The 20,385-nt window shown below is 44.8% G+C and overlaps 1 protein-coding gene and 1 long non-coding RNA gene across 9 annotated transcripts in view; one reads left to right on the top strand and one right to left on the bottom strand.

Moving 5' to 3' along the window:
• The window catches only part of Obsc (Obscurin), a 220,812-nt gene that overhangs the window by 182,138 nt on the left and 18,289 nt on the right, over window positions 1-20,385 (bottom strand). The gene's annotated exons all lie outside the window — the stretch shown is intronic.
• LOC142573748 (uncharacterized) lies at window positions 424-7,539 on the top strand. Its single transcript, XR_012826355.1, has 3 exons — window positions 424-715; window positions 2,217-2,353; window positions 7,472-7,539. It is a non-coding gene; the product is annotated as an uncharacterized LOC142573748 (long non-coding RNA).

Here is a 20,385-nt window from a genome sequence, read left to right as displayed (position 1 = left end):
GCGAATTTCGCGATAAGAACCAACACCAACCCCACTCCCCCGCCCCCCGCTGAGCGATGCCGTCTTGATCGCCCCCTCCCGACCCCGGGAAAAGGGACACTACCTCTCTATTTCAGTTGAAGAAACGATGATGAAACGTTAACAACGACTAGAACGGCATTTGCTGAGTTGTCTTATGGCCTCCGAGATCTGCGCGCGAAGCTGGCGCGCGCGAACCTGGGAGGCCATAATTGGCCGCTTAATAACATAAAAAGACAAAGATAATGCCAAACGAAACAGTTAAAAATTCAAAGAACTGATCTTAGCTATACTGTTTGGGGAAAAGGAATAAAAAATTAGACAGCCGCAACACACACCACTAAAGCCGCCACCGCCGGCATAACGCGGAACCAACGGTTGGCAACGTTCATTCGCGCATCATTGCTTCGTCCGCTTCGTCTCCGCTACGAGAGCCGCCATCTTCTCGCGCCTAACGTTTTGTATGGTTTTGTTCTCTGCAATCTGCGCACATAGCTCATCGGTGGATGCACGTCTGCTCGGCGTCGCAATGCGGCCTGGGTCATTTTCTGGTGTTCGCGCAATCGGTGTGAAACATGTCGCATGCGAAATGTTTGATAGAAGTGCCTCACGTCCAAGTCAAGCCGCCGTACGGGTGTGTATGGCTGTGCGCCCCGTTCTCGGAAGCGTCGACGGGTTTCCGGCATGCGGATTTCAGGTACGTGCAAATGCGTTTCGCCCTCCTATTGAGCTCCGGAGCAAAGCGTGCAATATTTCATGTGAAAGATGCAGCGCCCGTCATCATGGTGTGAATTTCGAGCGGCAAACGAGAACTTTGGCACTTAGAGCACACCGCGGCTGCTAAGTCAGCGTGGAAATTGTTTTACGTTACCGTAATATGTTGCTGTCAGTCTAATCTGCGGCTTGTGGACAGCTAGCCCATTGACTTTTTCTTGTGGCAGCGATAGGTATATAAATACAAGCGGTAACGATATTCGAGAGCAGAGAGTTGTTTCGCTTGATGTTTGGTCGTGTTCATGGCGTTATGAAAGCTAGAGAACTAACTGGCTTGATCGTGCTTAGTTCCAACTCCAAAGGGCGTAACATTGGCGCTGTTTATGTTTATTTTCGGTGTCACGAGTACCATTTTCATGCTTTTGTTGCATGAGAGTGGTAGCTGCTACGTGCCGTCTGGGCAGAATACAATAAAAGCAATTCCCTCACTTTCATACGTATGCAATGTGACGTAACAAAATTTCCAGCGTTTTATTCGGAGCGTAAATATCCAGTGTAGTTTAGTAAGAAACTCAAATTCTGTCTTAGCTTAGTAGGCGTGAAACAAGTGAAACTCTCATTCCTTTTTGAATTGTTCGCCCAAACCGCACCGCCCGGAGATACGTCATCGGGTAATTGACAGTAGCTTCGCTACGTGAGTTGTTTTATGCGCCAATATTGCCCGGTTAAGTATCCTGTTAATTTATGCCGACGCTCGTTCATCTTGATTTCAAGCGTTTGCTATCCCCGAGTACCGGACGATGCCAAACTTGTGAGGTGTAGCTAACGCGGGAAATTCAAAGTGGCGTGGCTGCAAGTTCCTGTTTTTACGTTTCTTGCATTCAAAGCCAACAGACACAGTATCACTGATTTATTTTCCATTTCTGCTGTACTTGATCAATCTAATGTGACAACTGCATTTGCTCTTTAATGTTCTCCATTTACTGTGTATTCAGCTTGGCTGCCGTCCTCTCTTCAGAGGATGCCGCTGTGATAGCTCTTTCGTATAGCACATGCTTCTAGGTCCTTGTGTTTCAAGGGCTCTGGCGAAGTGCTCCAAGTAATTTTACCATCCTATATATTTTATATTTTGCATCATTCTTCCACGATGGATTTTAATGTTCATAGTATTCGTCATTAGTCATCGCCATAATTTTATAGCACGTAGATTTTACGCACTTTACAGCGACAATTTTTAGGCCAGTTTACAGCCAAGTCACATCTTCCATAATACGTCGTCAACATTACCACTTGTCATGGCGCTCTTTGGCCAAACCTGGCCCTTGCGCCATAAAACACCACACATCATCATCATCAGCTTGGCTGCCAGAAAATGCTTGGATTTCTTTCAGTATCCAAGTGACGAAATATTTCACTGACGGCCGTGTGTGAAACACGCAAGATGACAAAACTGATAGCAAAATGATGAGATATTTCTTTTATAGCGTTTGGACTCGACTTTTGGTGAGGATGTCGATCGATCTTGGGCCTGGTGACAGCACACCCGACATCGCCAAAGTGCAGCCTATCAGTTGAGTGCCCCCGAATGGACCATCAACATCGGAAAATGAAGCAGAGCCAGGTAGGGGCAATCTTTACTTTGGAACAGAATACTGACAGCTGCCTCTTTTTTAAGAACTAAATAACATATTTACAAACAATCCTTTCTCTTTGTGCAGCCTACATAAATTGTTTTTTGCTTGTTATACAGACTTTCAGAAAGCAGTTCTTCTGAACCCTTTTTGCATGCACAAATAAATAAAGAGGAGTGCACTTTCTGAAGAAATTGATGCACTGAAATGTGCGTTCGACACACAATGAGATGCAAAATAACCAACAACTTTAAAGCGGTAAAAAAAAACAAGTTTGAAACATGTTCTAACATCATAACCCGCCTTGGCATACGGATCTAAATATAACAGCAACAGAGGTGCATGCAGAGAAGTGTTTGTAAATGTTTGCAAGATATGTACATTGTCTAAGAAATTGTTTTTATTTACTTGGAGCTTCTTGGTGCCATGGCAGTGCAGTAAAAGCTCAAAATGATGCCCTTGCTCCTAATAAAGCACCTTTAGATTTTAAAATTAAATTATGTGCTTTTACATTCCAAAGTCACAACCTGAAGTTTTGGGAACCTGGCCTTCTTTAATGTACACCTGAATCTAAGTGCATAAGCGTTATTGCATTTTACCCTCATTGGAGGGCAGCTGCCATGGCGTAGATTGAAGCTGGGACCAGCATGACTGAGCAGCATGGCATCATAGTAAGTGGGCTATAACACCAGGTCAAAATGAGAAATACTGCTTAGAACTACCAACTTCTTGGCTCACAAGCACTTTGCAACAAGTTAAAGGAGTATGGAGTACTGACAGCGACCGTTTATGTACCAATTTCTTTTTAGGCTGACTGCATTATTAGGGTGCGAAGCTTCAATTAGTCAAAACCAGCCTAAATTTCAGAACCAGCTCAAAACACGCACAATGTATAGCTGGATTTGGACATGAAAATGGAGTCAATTCATGTCGCCGAAAATGGAGGTGGCAGTCACACTATTTCATGCATTTTGCCTAAAACATAGTCAGCAATAATTAATTGATTTCTAAAATATTCTTTTCAAAAAGTTTTTTTCAAGCATGAAAAGAGGAGCCAAACGGTGTTCAGGTGCACGAGCGGTTAGTTGCACGGCACTTCTTGTATGTGTTCACTGGCTTCTTTCAAGCCTGAAAAAAAAAATTTGTTGCACCTATTGAGCAGTAGAAAGCTGGATTGGGAATTTTTCAGGATGCTCTACAATTTTCGCACTGACACTTTTGCTTTGAATATAATTCAGCAGTTAAATAATCTTTAATAACTAATTACCTAATTTGGAAAAATGTAAGAATTGGTTTCACTTCCTCAAAACGATTGCAAACGACATTACCTTGGTGCTGTCCAGCTACGTGGCACTTGTACATATTTAAAGCTTGCACATGTCATACAGGCCACCTGGTAATTACAAGGCATGTATAGAAGTGGCTAAGTTGTGTGAGCCAGCCATGTGTAGCGAATCATGAAAAACAGCCATGTTTCTTTGACTTAAGAGCATGATAAGATTTACATGCTCGACACCTTGTATCAGTGTGTTCTAGGCCTGTTCGTAGTTTAGCTGCTACATAAACAATATTTCTCCACGTGTAAGCTCATATGCATCTTTCAAGTATATTGCCTCGTGTGTCCAAAATAAACCATCCTCGCGCTTCCTTCATTATGTCTTCATCTGTTGCTGTGCTAAATTTTTAACATGCAACTGCACAAATTCTCATCTAGTTTTCATATTTCCTCATTGTTTGGTGGCTTTATTTCTCAACAAGTTGTTTTCGTTAAACCCTGTTGCACACAGCAGTACACAGCATTTCTGCCTGGAGTGGGAATTGCTTTTTTTTCAGATTGACATTAATACACCTTGCCTGGGCAATGTAAGGCATTCTACATAACACGGCCCCGCAATAATGTATTATATTTCATTCCAGCATCATGCAAAACTGTTTATTACCAGATTAGAATATGTATAAGTGTTGGAAGTAACAGAACTGGAAGAAGCCAGCAGATAATGAGGCCAAGGAAAGCATACAGGAACATGTTTTAAGTTTTTTATATGAAGTATAGAAGTGATAAATTCTAGGTAAGTGAAAGTGGATTAAAAGATATCCAGCTGTGGGTGGGGAACGGACCCATAACCTTCACATTACGCATGTGATATACTAACCACTGGGGTACTACGGCCGTGTTCGAGCGTCGACAATCTGAGGGGCTATTGTGGACGGTTGAATGCTGCCTCGGTGGCACAGTGGTTAGTGCATCGCATGCCTAATGCAAAGGCTGTAGGTTCGTTCTCCCCCCATGCCTGGTTGTTTTTGACCATTTTCATTTCCCTTTATCATTTCTACATTTAAATAGAAAATTACAAATAAGTTTCCACATGCCTTCCCTGGCATCTTCCAGCTGTGATTCAGAAAAATTTTGACCCTCAGTAGCCTTTCTTCTCGTTTGGAAGAACAGGAGCTTCATTTTAAAATAATGAATTCACCTTGTTCAGCATCTCAATGTGGTCTCAAATCTTATCACAGCATATGTATTACGAAGTGAAGTTTTAAGATGATGATATAGCATGGGAGCTAATTAGTAGCCTTTGTGTACAGATATATGATTAGTCCAATAAATAGGAGGATCTTAAGAAGCACTTCTAACATGGTCTGAGCACGTGTTTAAAAAACTAATCTAGCGTGATTTCAGGCATAACTGTTGCCCCTGAAAAATATTTGGATCATCTGCATTGGCATTGTTTTTAGAGAGCACCAATACTGCTTTGATAGAAGTAGCCTCGTGGAACATGAAGCATCGCTTCTTGCTGAGTCAAGGAAATATCTGCATATCTGAGGTGCATGTGTCATATGCTCGAATGCTGTTTAAAGGCTGCTAATAAGAAAATTACTTTATTTGCCTTCCAGAGATTGCTTCAGTAGTCTATGCTACTCGATCATAAACAATTTACCAGAGTGAACATTCATCACAGTTGGCTTTGCAATGTTTATGCAAAATACCACAATTGTCTACTAGACATGTGACTGCACTAAAACTTGGAATTAATGACCAGTAAGATTTATGGGACTAGCAAAACTTAGTTTATTACTCCAGAACAAAATGCGAGGCACTTCGGTTATTTCTGCCATAGAGTTTCTTACAGTAATTACTAGAGGGAGCTCTGGCGCTGCAGTCGTACCACCATGGGAATGACGGGAAGCACATGGATTTGTCTGATATTCGTGCTTGTGAATTCAGACGTTCTTGTGGCTTCGTATATTATACGCTATATAAATCTTATTGTCGTAAATTTCAGCGCAGTCTATACTCTTCGAAGTGCAGAAGACGGCGCCAACACGCACAATTGCTATTAATTGCAACGATTGAGCTTGTCCAGGTGGCCAAATCGAAAGGCGCCAAGAGTCTCAAGGCACTGGTATGCCCGCGATAAATTCATCAGGGCGTTGCACTCGCTTGTCGTTACATGCCTCCGTGGCTTAATGGTTTCAATATCAGACTTCTGTTCTAGAGTTCCTGTGTTTGAATCCTGTCGTCGGACGATTTTAATGCTTATTTATTTGTTACACAGTATATTGTTGAAAATTACTAGTTTACAAAGTCACAAAGCCGTTTGAAGCCCAACAGACGAAGTTTAGGCAAATCCATGTACTTTCCATAATTTCCATGCTGGTACAGCCGTTCTTGTTTGATCTCCTGTGGACACTAACGTCAGAGTTCCCTCTAGCAATTGTATGAAACTCTGATTTCTGCACCTCGCTCGTGCAGAAGTGGCACCACACCTGCTGCGTAAACATGCACTACCTTTCGGCCAAGTGCAGGGAATGCTGTGAACTCGCCCTGTACAAAGCCTGCACTAAGTAAAACAAATCACAACGTGCAGTTGCTGCCACGTTGAACTGGTGGAATGAGTAGTGAAATGCAGCACCTCCTGAACTAGTTCAGAAAGTGCAGGTTAATCAAGTGGAGATTATATAGTAACAGAAGTTGAGTGATACTGCATTACGTTCACGAAATATACTTCATGATACTTTTCCATTTATTTCCTCAGTTATTAAGAATCCCTCTTGCATTGTTGGACAAAACTACAGAATGCCAACATATTTTCTAGCATTCACTGGTAGCAAACATGTCAAAACTTGTTCTAGTTTCTGGATTGTCGCTTTAGCCGTTAACCCCCAAGTTAATTCCGGAAAAATGTACCAAATTTTCCAAATTTCTTACGTACTCAATTTTTCGGTGTCATTCTCATTCTAAAAATATATTACTTCATTGGTCTCTGGTTAGAAATAACACAAAAATAAGAGCTGCTCTTGAGGGCAGCTTTCCCTCAATGCCGACTGTAACTCATCTTTGACAATAAGAGCAGCGTAACATTGGGCAGAAAGATTGCGACTCATAATTGGCGATATTGGTACTACCTCCAGTCACTACTAGAGCTTGGGATCAATGGTTAAAGGTTGCGACTTTGTTGCTGCCCAATTTTAATTCTGCAGCTGTGACACTTGGGTGTAGCGTGTGTATGTACGTGTGCATGCATTAAAATGACTTCACGCTAGAGCAAAGCAACTGTAGTGCAGAGAGGCATTAGTCATCTTTATATATTTGCTTTGTAAAGATGCACTAAGTTTATCTTTTGCAGTATAGACTTGGCGCTCATTGGCCAAAGATGCCCTTGTGCTACTAAAACCTGTCAATTAATTCGCTTTTTGCAGTAGCAGCTGCTTATTCCTTTTTCAAGATCGGTCTGTCAGTTTTAATTTGTTTTTCTTGAACTGTGAAATTCCCACTCACAGGACTGCATGTTATCTGAGGTGTTCCTTTTTCAATCAAGAATGTTGAGGTTGTGTTTGTAAAACTTGATTTCTTGCCTCAAACGAGCTTGTACAAACTGACCAAGCTGATAATTCTACCTGATTAAATATTAAATATGTTGCGGCTATGAACCCTCATAATGAATGACACATAGTATAAAAATTTTATCTAATAAAACAATTTAATGAAATTTTTCATGTTTTTCGCGTTCGTGTTCACTTCTCTACTCTCGTGTCCTGTCTGCATGCCTCACCTCTTCTTTTGCATATTAAATATCGTATAAACTTAACCATGCTTTTTACCACAGTGCAGGGGGAAAAGGTTCCGGTAACACCATGCATTCAGCGTGGTGGCCCAGATGTGTATGCAAGCAACCTCCTTCATGTGGACCAAGAACTACTCTGCAGTGTATCGCAGACTTGCATGCGAAACCTTCAACATTCTCGTCTCAGTGGAATGGCTGCTCATCTATCTGCGTGTCCATCACCAAGACGGCCAGTTGTAAAGCTCCTGTACCCATTTAAGAAAGCTTAATGATTTTTTTTATTTAGTTTTCACGGTTGGCCGTAGAATCTTAACATTTTTGATGTTTCTAACATTTTTACCTGGCACAAAGTGGTGCAATAACTTTAAACCAGTGAATGTATTTAAGTGATGCTCGCTTTAATGCCTATCTGGTTTTGTTTGTGTGTAAGAAATTTGAATGTCTGATGAGGTAACAGCATTCGAATTTCTCATTTTTCAATGAGCTGCTAGGAAATAAGACGCAAAACTTATCACACGCCAGTTGTAGCATTTTTGTTTTCATGACTGAAGTATACTAGTTTCAAAAGATGGAAGGTGGGGAAAAAGCCTCAAGAACATAATCATCCTAGGATTGTCATGTCCTTACAACTCTGCAATGACTAATGCCTCATGCATCTTGGGAGCACATTGGTCACAATGCCTACAGGTATACTTGATAAGAGAATAGCTTGCACTCAGATTTGCCACGCAGTTGATGGCTGATGGCTTTTGTTTGTCGTCTTCATGTTACTACTATGTATTCAATATTCATTTAGATGTGCTGCGGTTTCTTGCAGTCACCTATATATATATATATATATATATATATATATGTTCGTTGCAATAAATATTTAGTTGAGAGTTAGCGCTCATCCTGTGTGCTTCTAGTCTGTGTCCGTGTCACTTCGCGCTACAATCCAAGATCATGTTACTGTACCAACTCGCCCAACTTTATATCCTTGTGTTCAAGACACACTCAGACTTGTTCTTACTTATGTGACCGGTTATTTTTGTGCTTTATAATAAGATGCAGTGCTTTTCGAATGAAAACGTGATAGTTCATAGTGAGGTTATTTAAAAATACTGTTCTGCTTAAAATTTAATTGAGCAAGCCTGTGCCATTATTCGGTGCTTATGTCTTTGTATTGGTATGGTTTTACTCCTTATCTTCCTTTTTTACTTTTAAAATGTGCAAATATTATTATGTAACCATTTCTCTTTAATGAAATAAATACTTCTGACATTTTGTCACAAATTTTACAATGATTTTGTTATATTAGGTAACCTTAGACTAGTTGATTGTTATTCTGGTAGCTTAACTTACCATGCCTGTGGAATATTCAATGCAAGCACATGGTGAAAAATAAACTAAATTATTGGGTATAAGCAGGTCACTGGCAGTAAATGGAGCATACATATATTTCAGGAAATAGTGCATGCTTATATATTGAACAGCACGCACAGCTACACATGCGGTTTTGTCCGTAAATGCTGAAACATTATTCGACGTGGAAGCACTTTGTTCTTTGCCTTGCAGTGCTACCTTTAAGTCATATGTGTGAAAGTACTAGTAGAAGCGTCCCGTGGAGATAAATGACAGCTTTGATGAATAGAGGTATAAAGTGTGTGCTTAAAACGGCAAAAAACTGCTTGACAGGCAAACGTATGCTTCTGTAGTACTGCACTTGTTACCGTCGCCAATCTATGCATTGCTTGCGCTCTATTGCATTCAATATGAGCTACAACAACGAGCTATGGTGTCTTTCCCTCCTGGTCGAGCTGGTGTTGCGAAAATTTTGACCAAGAAAAGTGGAGGTTTTTAATTATTTCTGAAATGCATGTGAACATGCTTTTGGCTGTGTGCTGTTTCCACGGGGTTATAAGTACTGGTGCACCAAGGTGCGGGAGATCCTGTGTCCTTAGTGCAGCGCGCATCGTTATTGCGCTCTGCATCCTGCCGGCCGTGTACTATCACTGCAGAGGAAGATTACGAAAAGCATGGCGTGTGTGCCTTGCTGCAATGGCGAAACCTTAAATTGTTTGCCTGAAAGGGTCGCACGTTATGCTACCAAATGACGGACCAGAAGCGCAATATGACGACGCCTCACAGATTCTGGCTCATACTGAACAAGGTAGTACCATAGCTAAGGCTAGGCAGCATTCACAACAGCTAGTCTGCCCATTAACTACATGGCTGTAGTGAACACTCAAATACTTGCAGGGATAACACCCTTTTGGAAGGGTGTTGTCCATGCTACACCCATATTGAAAGGGTGGTGTCTGTGTTACACCCCATATAGAAAGGGTGTTGTTTGTTTTACACCCGTGGGCGAGGTGACGTCATATTAACACCCCTTCTGTTGTGGGGTGTTAATTTGCCCCCTTTGCTTGGGGTGTAGCAATACACCCAAAAAGGGTGTCACCCATGGGACAAGTCATTTACACCCTTAAGGGTGTTAAAATTTTTAGAGTGCAGTAGGCTGTAGTTAAGTCTTTATATACTCCCGCGGAATGGTAGGAAACGATGACAAAGATAACAGGACGGCGAGGACTAGCCGGTAGGAAGGCCGTAATGACTGTACAGGACGATCGCAAAGACTGTAATGGAAGGCTGTATTAGGTGCTTACTCGTAGAGTTCAAGTAGTGAAAGCTTATAATTTCTGTTACAATTCATGCGTGTGATAGGTAACATCGTTATAACGAATTCAGTCGCTCAATGAGAAGCAATTTACGTGAACAAAAATAATTCTGAATTGGACGCAACGCATGGCAAATATTAAAAAACGGCATAACATCGTGCATTACCCTGCTCACGCCGTTACACTTATCCTTCTAGTTAATTAGGTGATGCAATTTATTATATAAGGAAGGCCGGATTCACTAACTGGACTTGTCGGTATCGCAGTAAACACTGAAGCCGATAAAATCGCTAGATGTGCAGCTCATTCCGCTCCTCTCACATCAACTCAATTCACGAGAGCTGATACTGACATTAGAACAAAACAGTTTTGCAAGTCTGTAACACAAATTCATCAATTTGAAGCCAATTCTGTGAACATTCTTCTGTATTGGGTTGACCCCCATGTTTAGTTTCCGATTTATGCTGTTGCTGACCATTATACAGGCTCGGTTATTCATCGTATCAGGTTGGAAGTGGAGTATACATGTAGCTTTTTGCATCACATACGTCGTTGAGCTATGCTTTGTTGCACGGGCCGCCATTCATGGGAGAACGTAGATCACGTTATGGTAAGCTGCCCTAAGTTAGACCGGCAAATGTATGCTTTGAATACAGCAATGATGGCTCTCGATTATCGTCGTTTCAACACAGAAAAGTTGGTTGTGCCATGGGATAACGTATCATTACAGAAATCAGCTCTGAAAGCATTAATAACCTTCCTTACTGAAGATGATATTGTATCTCTATGAAAACTTATTATGACTTTGTGTGTTTATTTATTTATTTTGTATTATTCGATCAACCTGACTGATTTAGTTGCGGTTAGGTGCAGAAAGAGCAGAATGTGGCGTTTTGTTGCTATGTTTTCTTTATATTAAGTTTTTATAAGCTTGTTTACGCAATGCGCTTTATTGACGTAGCGTTTTTTCGTACCCCCTCGTGTGAGAATTACCTAATTGTTGAACCATTTATTGTTTGTGGAGAAGCCGGCTACAAAATAGTTGACAACATTTCCAGTTTCATCCATATAAATTGCTCACTCGCTCAAAACTCGTTTTATTACAATTCGTAAGACAATTTATTACAATTTTTACAATCCGTAAGAGCTGTTTGCCACTGTTGCGAACAGTCCAAATGTAAATTTTATCAATACGGGTCCAGATGTCAAAACTGAAAATACCAGCTACGGCACAACGTTTCTTTTCCCCATGTACTTAAGGAGGAGGAGGAGGAAAAGAAGGAAGGTAGAGAGGTCAACCAGACGTGCGTCCGGTTTGCTAACTCACGCTGGGGGAGGGCGGGCAAAGTATAAAAAGAGGAAAGAAAAGGGAAACAGGAAGTTAAAAGCAATGGGGAACACGTGCTATTGTCCATAACGCCTACGATCGGTTAGTGGGGCTAGTTGTTTTCATAGACCGTAGCAATGCCCGCGTCAATTTGTAAACCTGCGTTGCGGGGGGTCATGGTTCAAGGATCTCTGTTTCTAAAACTCACTCCAAAGAACCATGTGGTTAATATACGTCGGGTGTTCAAGTAATCCGCAAATTTTTTTTTAGGCATACGGCGCACGTATGCGGCTGGTTTCCCGAATCATACACCTGACTTGAAAAAGACAGTCGCACAGAATGCTACGCGAAGCTCGAAACGATTACATCATTATGATGCATCAACCTCCCCCCCCCCCGCACTCCCTGAAGTCGGTCGAGTGGTACAACAATGTTGGAATAAAATTCCATACAATCCCGATCTGCGCGAATGAAGGAATAAGTATTTGCTTTGTGCGTTCTGCGAGCCTGTAAGGTGACTTCCATGAAACAATCTTTCATGACAATGTGAACGCGACAAAAATTTCTATGCTGCAAGACACACTTATTCAATGTGCGACATCACGTATGGCGAACTGGTCAATGTCGCTGCTACAAACTGTAGCCAATAGAAGCATTGCGATTGCCACAAGGGTGTTTTTTCCACGACTATGCTCGAATGCGCAGTCTTCGCTCCGATGGTTTGTCTGCAGGTTTCCTGTGCCTACTGATCCGGTACATACCACCACTCAGAAGTAAGAACTGCTATCTGTGCTCAGCCCATTGTTGTGATGACGATGTTAAATCTTTCTTCGAGTACATTTCCAAATAAAGTTTCTAGTCTCCTTATTAATACATTTGTGGTTTCGCTTTCTGGAGTAGTCCGACATATTCTAAAGCACCGGTGCTATGCCGACCACTACGAAAAAAAATTGTCGCTTATAATTCGCGAGATATACCGGTGTGTTTACCATACGCGGTAAGACAGGGGGTTTACATAACTTGGAGTTTTCGCGTAATAAAAAAATTAACTGAATATTTTCGGCATCACCTATTTAGGAGGGGCTGGGGGGGGGGCGCACAAGAGAGGCAGTACATGTGATCAAGCAAAATGACGCGTCATCATTGAACATAAGCTAGGCATATCGCAAGAGTATACATTTTTTTTTTAGAGCGAAGCTCTTAGGCGCCCGTTTCTGCAGTGACGTCGGTGTGCCGCGGCGTCCCTCGTAACCGAGCGAACGAGCGCAGCGAAGGATAAAAGACCGGACGCGGAGCGCAGCGGGTGATGAAAGACGGCGATAGCGAAGAGAGCGCGAGGAGAAAAGTGGAGGAGTAGAGTATGGCGAAAGCATGAGAAGAAAACCGTAGTGCCGCGCAAGACGGGCTCTTCGGGCACGAGAGCTACGAGATGATGTCAGAGTAGCGCGGGTCAGACATATGGCAACAAAGCGCTGCATGAGCGGAGGTCATTCTGCGGTGGCTGCTATGAATCGCGCCCACGCGTCACCCACGCTGCCTTTCGCGATCTCCCAATTAGCGTGGCAGTCGTGCCACACTTCGCTCCGTTTGCAACGTGCCGCACGAGACAGAATGTCCGCGCCAACCAATATATCGCGAAATGAAAACACGTATAGAGCTGCGTTCAAATTTCGCATTACGGAGTATCGTAATCGTTGGAGAATTTTTTTATCTGTATAAACGAGCGACAACAAGGTGCTTGCTATTTTTTGACGATCAGCCTTTTGAACTGCCTGATATACTTGTAACCAAAGGACGCATCGTTGATTTCTTATTGCGACATAATGACAAAGTGTCTGCCGTATCTGTATCTGTATTGTGTGTGCCGGCCTGCCAACATACACAATGGCTCTTTGCGCCGATGTGCCGAATGGGGCTACGAGCTTTTACACATAATTTAACTTGCTACCTGCAGCGGCTCAGATGGCTGGAAAACTTCGAGAGTTGTGAGAAGATTCAAGAGAGGGAGAAAGAAACGTTTATTATTCGAAACAGTGTTCCGAGCTAGGCACGGTATCACCCTGAGGTAGGAAGGCTCCTTAGTCCAGGAACCCTCTGGCTTCGACTGCCCTCTTGGCCCTGGCGACGAGTTGCCGTTGGTCTTCCAGGTCCCCGAGGGCGAGCTTGGCCTCCCGCGTTTCGTATAGGTGGTCTTCGCTTGCTTGTTGTGCTCGCTTCGCATCCATTTCCGGTTGCATATCGCTGCCTTCCTGCCACGGGCATTCCAGGAGCAAGTGTGCCAGGGTGTCGGGCACGTTGCAGAGTGGGCAGAGTTAGCCGTAGAGCGTCGGGTAGAGGCGGCGCATTATCGCTTCGTGAGTGTACGCGTTACTTTGTAGGCGTCTAAGGATCATGCTTTCTTCTCTGCCGAGTTTTGGGTGCGATGGAGGGTGCACTCGACGCTCGAGCCTGTAGTGTTTTAATATGGCCGAATAGTTGGTGGGTACGGCCTCCGCCTCCTCTGTCGCGGGTCGGAGAGCGCGTGGGGAGAGGGGAGCCCGGCTGACGTGCTCGCGGCGGAGACGGGGGCCGCTTCGTTCCCCTCTAGTCTCTCGTGTCCGGGTGCTCACGTTACGCAGGTGCACGGAGCGGAGTGCTTTAAAAAATTGTTTTTCAGCCTTTGGAGCTTATTTTGTCCCCAAACAATAATTGTCACCTATCTTATTTGCCTTTCCTTTCTTAACACTGCGCGTCCGGTACTTCCAGGTCACGAACGGCATGCGCGTAGTCGGCGTCACATGACACTTTTTACAGGAAAGTAGAGAGCGCAGAATTTTCAAGAAAATAAACGCAAGCAATACAGATCACGATTATTGTTTTGAGACAAAATGCCATCCAAAGTGTATAAACTTATTTAGAGTGTGTCGGCAATATCGGTGGTAGCTTAGACGTAGAAACTTACGGGCCACTTATACTGCTAGGCTCCAGTAGTAACACTCTGCAGCATTTCTGGTGTAAACATTTTACAAACTTTCTGGGAGATAGCATTATTTTTCGTAAAGAAAGAACGTGGCTTTCGACGGGGGCTTTCAACATTTACCTAGCTCCTGCATACGCCAATACGGTTAAGCAGAAACGAATTTCCTCGACTTCACCAAGCTCTTGCACAAATTAAGATACGTCCGCATACCTTAATGTCCTGCTCTTACTTTAATACCTTAATGTACCTGTTCGTCACATACCTTAATGATCGTACCCAGTACTTAGGCGGCGATGACTAGGCATCTCAAAAGACTAATGTTCTTTGCGGAGTCGGCTGACAAGGCTGTGAAAGAACTTGTGTGCTTCTTTAGGGCGGCTGCTCGTTGTGAACGCCTTTGACTTAGTGGTGCCCTCAGCGTGCGTTCACTAATTCACAGCGTCTCTCTCTCTCTAAATCTCTCTCTCTCTCTCTCTCTCTCTCTCTCTTTCTCATCTTTCAATTCCCCTGTTCCTTTCTGCTAGCGTACAGTCGCGAATTAGACGCCCTTCTGAGCAACATCTCCACCTTCTGCCTTATTTACTCCTCCGGCGTGCCGCAGTGGTCCATATTTACGCCTTTGTTATTCTTAATATTTATCAACGACCTTGAAATTTTCCCATCCTGTGGTTCAGTGTAGTATCTTTTTTTCTTTTTTGTTGCTGACGATTGCGTTTTGTTCGCGGAAGTTTCTACTGACTTCAAAAGTCGGCTTGGAGAGCGCAATGCTCAATGATCTTAAATCCTGCCAAATGTGTACATATGGTAGGTAGGGATGTGGCAATGTACATATGGCGACGGGTGAATATGACCTGCCTGTGAAAAAAAAAGTAAAAGTACCTTGGTATAAGAATCTCAACAAGCCTGAGATGGAAGCCGCACATTACGGTTATATAGTGCCAAGCGCGTCAAAGAAGTGGTTCCTAGGGAGAAACGTGCGGCACAGCCCCCCCCCCCCCCTGAGAACTTGGGTAACTAGCTGGGCATGTGTAATAGGGTTAGATAGGACAAACATACCGCAAACTGTGTGAAGTTGCCCAAGAATGCTAATCGCACTAAAAATAACAATATTAATAAGAACACTTTAGCACGCGCAATCATTCACACATACATAAGTGATAGAAAAAAAAAAGGGACGAAGAATAGCGAGTCACTGCACAAAATCGTACCTATTATTTTGAGTAAAATTGAGCAAGAAAAGAAATTTCGGTAGAATCGGTCTCGCGATTAATGTCGAAGTTATTACGATTAGCACTGAAGCATTGTAGCGGCAAGCCATATTGTTGCCGCCGAAACATGTCCCACTGAATTTTCCACTGAACACGCAGCGCCATCTGGCGGCGCCGTGGAATTCGCATGTTGCGCCTGTGTTAATAGATGTTCACATAAGACTGTCCCAATATATATGCCGCGGGCGACATTCCGACCACCACTGGAGACATTTAACGACTCATTTTGTGGTTGAAGAAGGGCCCGTAACCAAAGGCACGTACTAAGCTACCGATGTTAGCATCAAGGAGCTTCATTGAAGAGCGACACCTCCTCAGTGGTAAATGCCCAGTGTCAAAGATTGTGTGTCAAGGAATTCGAAATTCCAAAAATTTGGCGTCAAGAGAGACAGAGAGAGAGCAAGGACAGAAAAGGCAGGGAGATCAACCAGACGAGCACCCCGGTTGGCGACAAAGAGGTGAATGTATACAGAGCAGCCCATAACCAGCGACTCAAGTTTGCGTCGAAGAGGTTCGTCGAAGAACGACACATACCCTGTTGCACATACTCAGGGACTCAAGTAGGCGATGGAGAAGTTCATTGAAGTGGCACATAACAAGTTACCCCTGCTGGTGTCCTGGAAGAGCTACACATATCCAGTAGGACATACCCAGAGGCATAGGTTGGTCCGACGGTTGATTTAGAACCATGTTCCCTCAGCACAGCAGCCCATTGATGTAAGCACTAGAACATATATATATATACATATATATATATATATTGTAAGCATCTATGCGGTCTTCATCATCTGTACAAAGTCATCATCGATCATCGGCTCGTGTTCGTTTTTTGCATCGACGCCATTTTTCCTTTTTGGAATAAAGCGTCGTCTCGACCGTGGTATTTCAAGTGGTGGAGGCGCTTTAAGATCCCTTCGACCTCAATCCACTTCAAGATCTCTCCTGGAGCTACGTTCGGGACGCCACCTACGCCAAGAGGCCGCCATGTCTCAAGGCCAGACCGCAGCGTCCACCATCTCGGTTCAGGTGCCAGCCACCCCCACTCCCAGCCCTGCCAACAACCGGTGTCGCGATCCTGAAATCTTCTCTGGCTTGCCTGGTGAGGACGTTGAAGACTGGCTCGACAACTACGATCGTGTCAGCGAATACAACAACTGGAACGAGACATCGAGGTTAAACAACGTACCATTTTACGTCTCTCAAATAGCCAAGACATGGTTCCTGAATCACGAGAGGGACTTCCGTGATTGGTCGTCTTTCAGGGAGCAGCTTCGGCGGATTTTTTGGCACACCCACGGTTCGTTCGGAAGTTGCGAAAAAGAGGCTGTCTGAGCGCGTCGAGCACTATGGCGAGTCGTATACCTCGTACATTGAGGACATCCTCGCGCTTTGCCGCCGTGTCGACAGTGCCATGCCAGAAACTGACCACGTGCGACACCTTCTTAAGGGTATAGGATCTACTGCCTTCAACGCACTGGCTGCTCAAAACCCTTCGACGGTGTTGGAGGTCATCTCCGTCTGTAAGCGTCTCGACGCCCTGCAATCAATCCGCTTGCAACCGGACTTTTCCGACAACCCCCTGGCAAACAGTATTGAGCTCCGGTCTATCATACGAGCCATAATTCGCGAGGAATTGCAAGCGCATGGCTCACGCCCTTGCAGCAGTGCTCACGTCCAACCTGCTTCTACTCACCTGCGCGGCATTATTGAGGAGGAATTGGCCTCGCTGCAGAACGCCCACCATCCCAACGCTTCTCCTTGCCCACAACCGGCTTCTTACGCCCAGGTTGCTGCAATGCCAGCCGCGCCGTCTCCAACCACACCAACTGCGCCTGTTCACGATCACCTGGCACCTTTAGTTGCCCGAGCTCCGAACCCGCCTTACTACTCTGCCTGGCGTTCGTCGAGGCCTGTCTGCTATTACTGCGGCTTTCGAGGACATATCTCCCGGTTTTGCCGACGCCGCCAGCAAGACGAACGTCGTGGTTACGCTGCCTTTGAACGCGATGAGCCACCTCCTCGCGTCTACCGGCACTTATGACGATAATCCTCCCGTTCGCCGATCTCCATCTCCGGCCGAATTCTCCAACACCGCACACAACACACGTGCCTCGAGACGCCACTCCCCATCGCCGCTCCGACGTTCTGTTTCGCCACTTCGACCTGGATCCCAACTCCATGTCCAGCAACTGGCAAACTAACGAGTGCAGTTTTTGGAGGGAAAACTGCAGCGCCGCGAAGTGCACCAAGTCCTCCTGAACGTCCTTCGTACATGTTATTGGTGTCTGTGGCGGGTGTGCGTTTGTTAGCTCTGATTGACACGGGAGCTACTATATCTGTTATGCGGGCGGACCTGTGCTCTCGTCTGCGGAAAGTGAAGACGCCTTATATTGGATCATCCCTCATTGGGGCTAATGGAGCAATCATTCGACCATCAGCCCAATGTACAGCACGCGTCTTCATTGATGGTATCCGTCATCACATTAAGTTCGCGATTTTATTCCCGTGCGCTCATGAACTAATTTTAGGTTGGGACTTTCTCTCGTCAGCGTCCGCTTTAATTTCTTGCCGTCAACGTGTAGTCCATATGACCGAGACTGTTCATTGCAGCGGGAGTGCCGATGAGCCACGAGTGCGTTTTCTCACTACTGCGGATTCTGTACTGCCCCCCAGCCACGAGCAAATCATAAGTCTCTCTTCTAAGGACATCACCAATGGGGACGTGTTTATCACTCCTTACGGCCGCTGTCTTGCCCCTGGGATTGTCTTCGCTTCCTGCCTGGTGCGGTTCAAAGAAAGTTCTGCATTAATTATCGCGTTAAACGCGACCACTGAGACAATCCTCCTACCTCAAGGCTCCGCAGTGACCTGTTATGTGGATACCCAACCAGTCTCCCTGCTTCCTCTTGCCTCCTAGCAAGCTCTTCCTCGACAGGGCAAATCTGCTTCATCTGCCCTTGTTTCCGTGATAAGCCCTGACCTTACTGCTGCTCAGAGTGAAACGTTGCTAAAATTGCTCACGAAGCATCAGGCCTCCTTTGATATACATACTTCGTCACTCGGACAGACTTCCGTTGCCTTCCATCGTATCGACACCGATGGCCAGACTATTGTACGCCGTCGTCCCTACCGAGTCTCTTTGGCCGAACGCAAAATCATCGAGGAGAACGTCGCCGATATGCTGAAAAAAAAACTTCATACCTCCCTCCGCCAGTTCTTGGTCATCACCCGTCGTTTTAGTGCAGAAGAAGGATGGATCGGTACGATTTTGTGTTGACTACCGCGCGCTAAACAAGATCACCCGTAAGGATGTATATCTGATGTCCCGTATCGATGACGCCCTCGATTCTTTGCAAGGCGTGCAATACTTTTCCAGCCTTGATCTTCACTCCGGATATTAGCAAATTCCAATGCACGAAGCGGAAAAAGAAAAGACAGCCTTTTCTACTCCGGATGGTCTTTACGAGTTTAACGTAATGCCTTTCGGTCTATGCAATGCTCCCGCCACATTTGAAAGAATGATCGACACTGTTCTTCGCGGCCTCAAGTGGAAAACTTGTCTATGTTACCTCGACAACATCGTCGTGTTTTCCTCGACTTTCACTGATCATCTTCAACGCTTAGATGAAGTGCTCACATGCCTTTCTAATGCCGGACTTCAACTAAACACGAGGAAGTACCGTTTCGCTAGCACAACGATTAAAGTCTTGGGTCATCTCGTTAGCAGAGGCATCCAGCCCGATCCGGACAAAATTTCCGCAGTGCTCAACTTTCCACGCCCACTTCGTGCAAAAGAACTGCGCAGCTTCACTGGACTCGCCTCATACTTTCGACGTTTTATCCGGAACTTCGCCAGCATTGCCTCGCCCCTCCACAACCTCCTTGTTAGTTCAAGTTCCTTCGATTGGAACGATCAATGTGAAGCCGCATTCCAAGAACTCAAGCGCGCACTAACATCCCCACCTGTTCTTTGTAATTTTGATGGCAAGGCGCCCACATTACTGCATATTGACGCTAGTGGCCAAGGAATTGGTGCCGTACTGCATCAGCGCGACCACGAATTTTGCGAAAAGGTTGTTGCATATGCAAGCCGCGTTCTCACTTCCGCCGAAATAAAGTACTCTATAACCGAACAAGAATGTTTGGCTGTTGTCTGGTACATTCAGAAATTTCGTCCATACCTCCACGGTCGCCATTTCACGGTTGTGACCGACCACCATGCCTTATGTTGGTTGTCGACCATCAAAAACCTGTCTGGACACCTTGGCCGCTGGATACTCCGATTACAAGCATATAATTTTGATGTCATATACAAGTCCGGAAGGAAGCACCAAGATGCCGATGCTCTTTCACGATGCCCATTACCATCATCATCGGAGCACGTCGCATCACCTAGTCAAATTGGCTGCACAGAGGACGTATCGTGTATTACACCGATTTCTTCCTTGGCTCCATCAAACCGCCCATCAGTGCTTTCCACTCACCAGCGCGCCGATTCTCATTGCCGTAGTATCATCAAGCGCCTTAGCGGTGTTTCATCTCCACCCAATGCCAGGCTACGGAAACAGCTCAAACTGTTCAAGCTCGAAGACGACGTGCTCTACCGGTACATTTTTGTCACCCGGAAGGCCATCGATGGTTTCCCGTTCTACCACGCTCTCTTCGCGCTGCAGTTCTGCAGGCCTCACACGATGACCCTACTTGGGCTACCACAAAACACACGAGGGCATACGCAGCCGATT

Source organism: Dermacentor variabilis, chromosome 1 (assembly GCF_050947875.1).
Source record: "Dermacentor variabilis isolate Ectoservices chromosome 1, ASM5094787v1, whole genome shotgun sequence".
In the NCBI taxonomy this organism is placed as follows: Eukaryota; Metazoa; Arthropoda; class Arachnida; order Ixodida; family Ixodidae; genus Dermacentor; species Dermacentor variabilis.
This window is presented reverse-complemented; position numbering and strand designations above follow the sequence as displayed.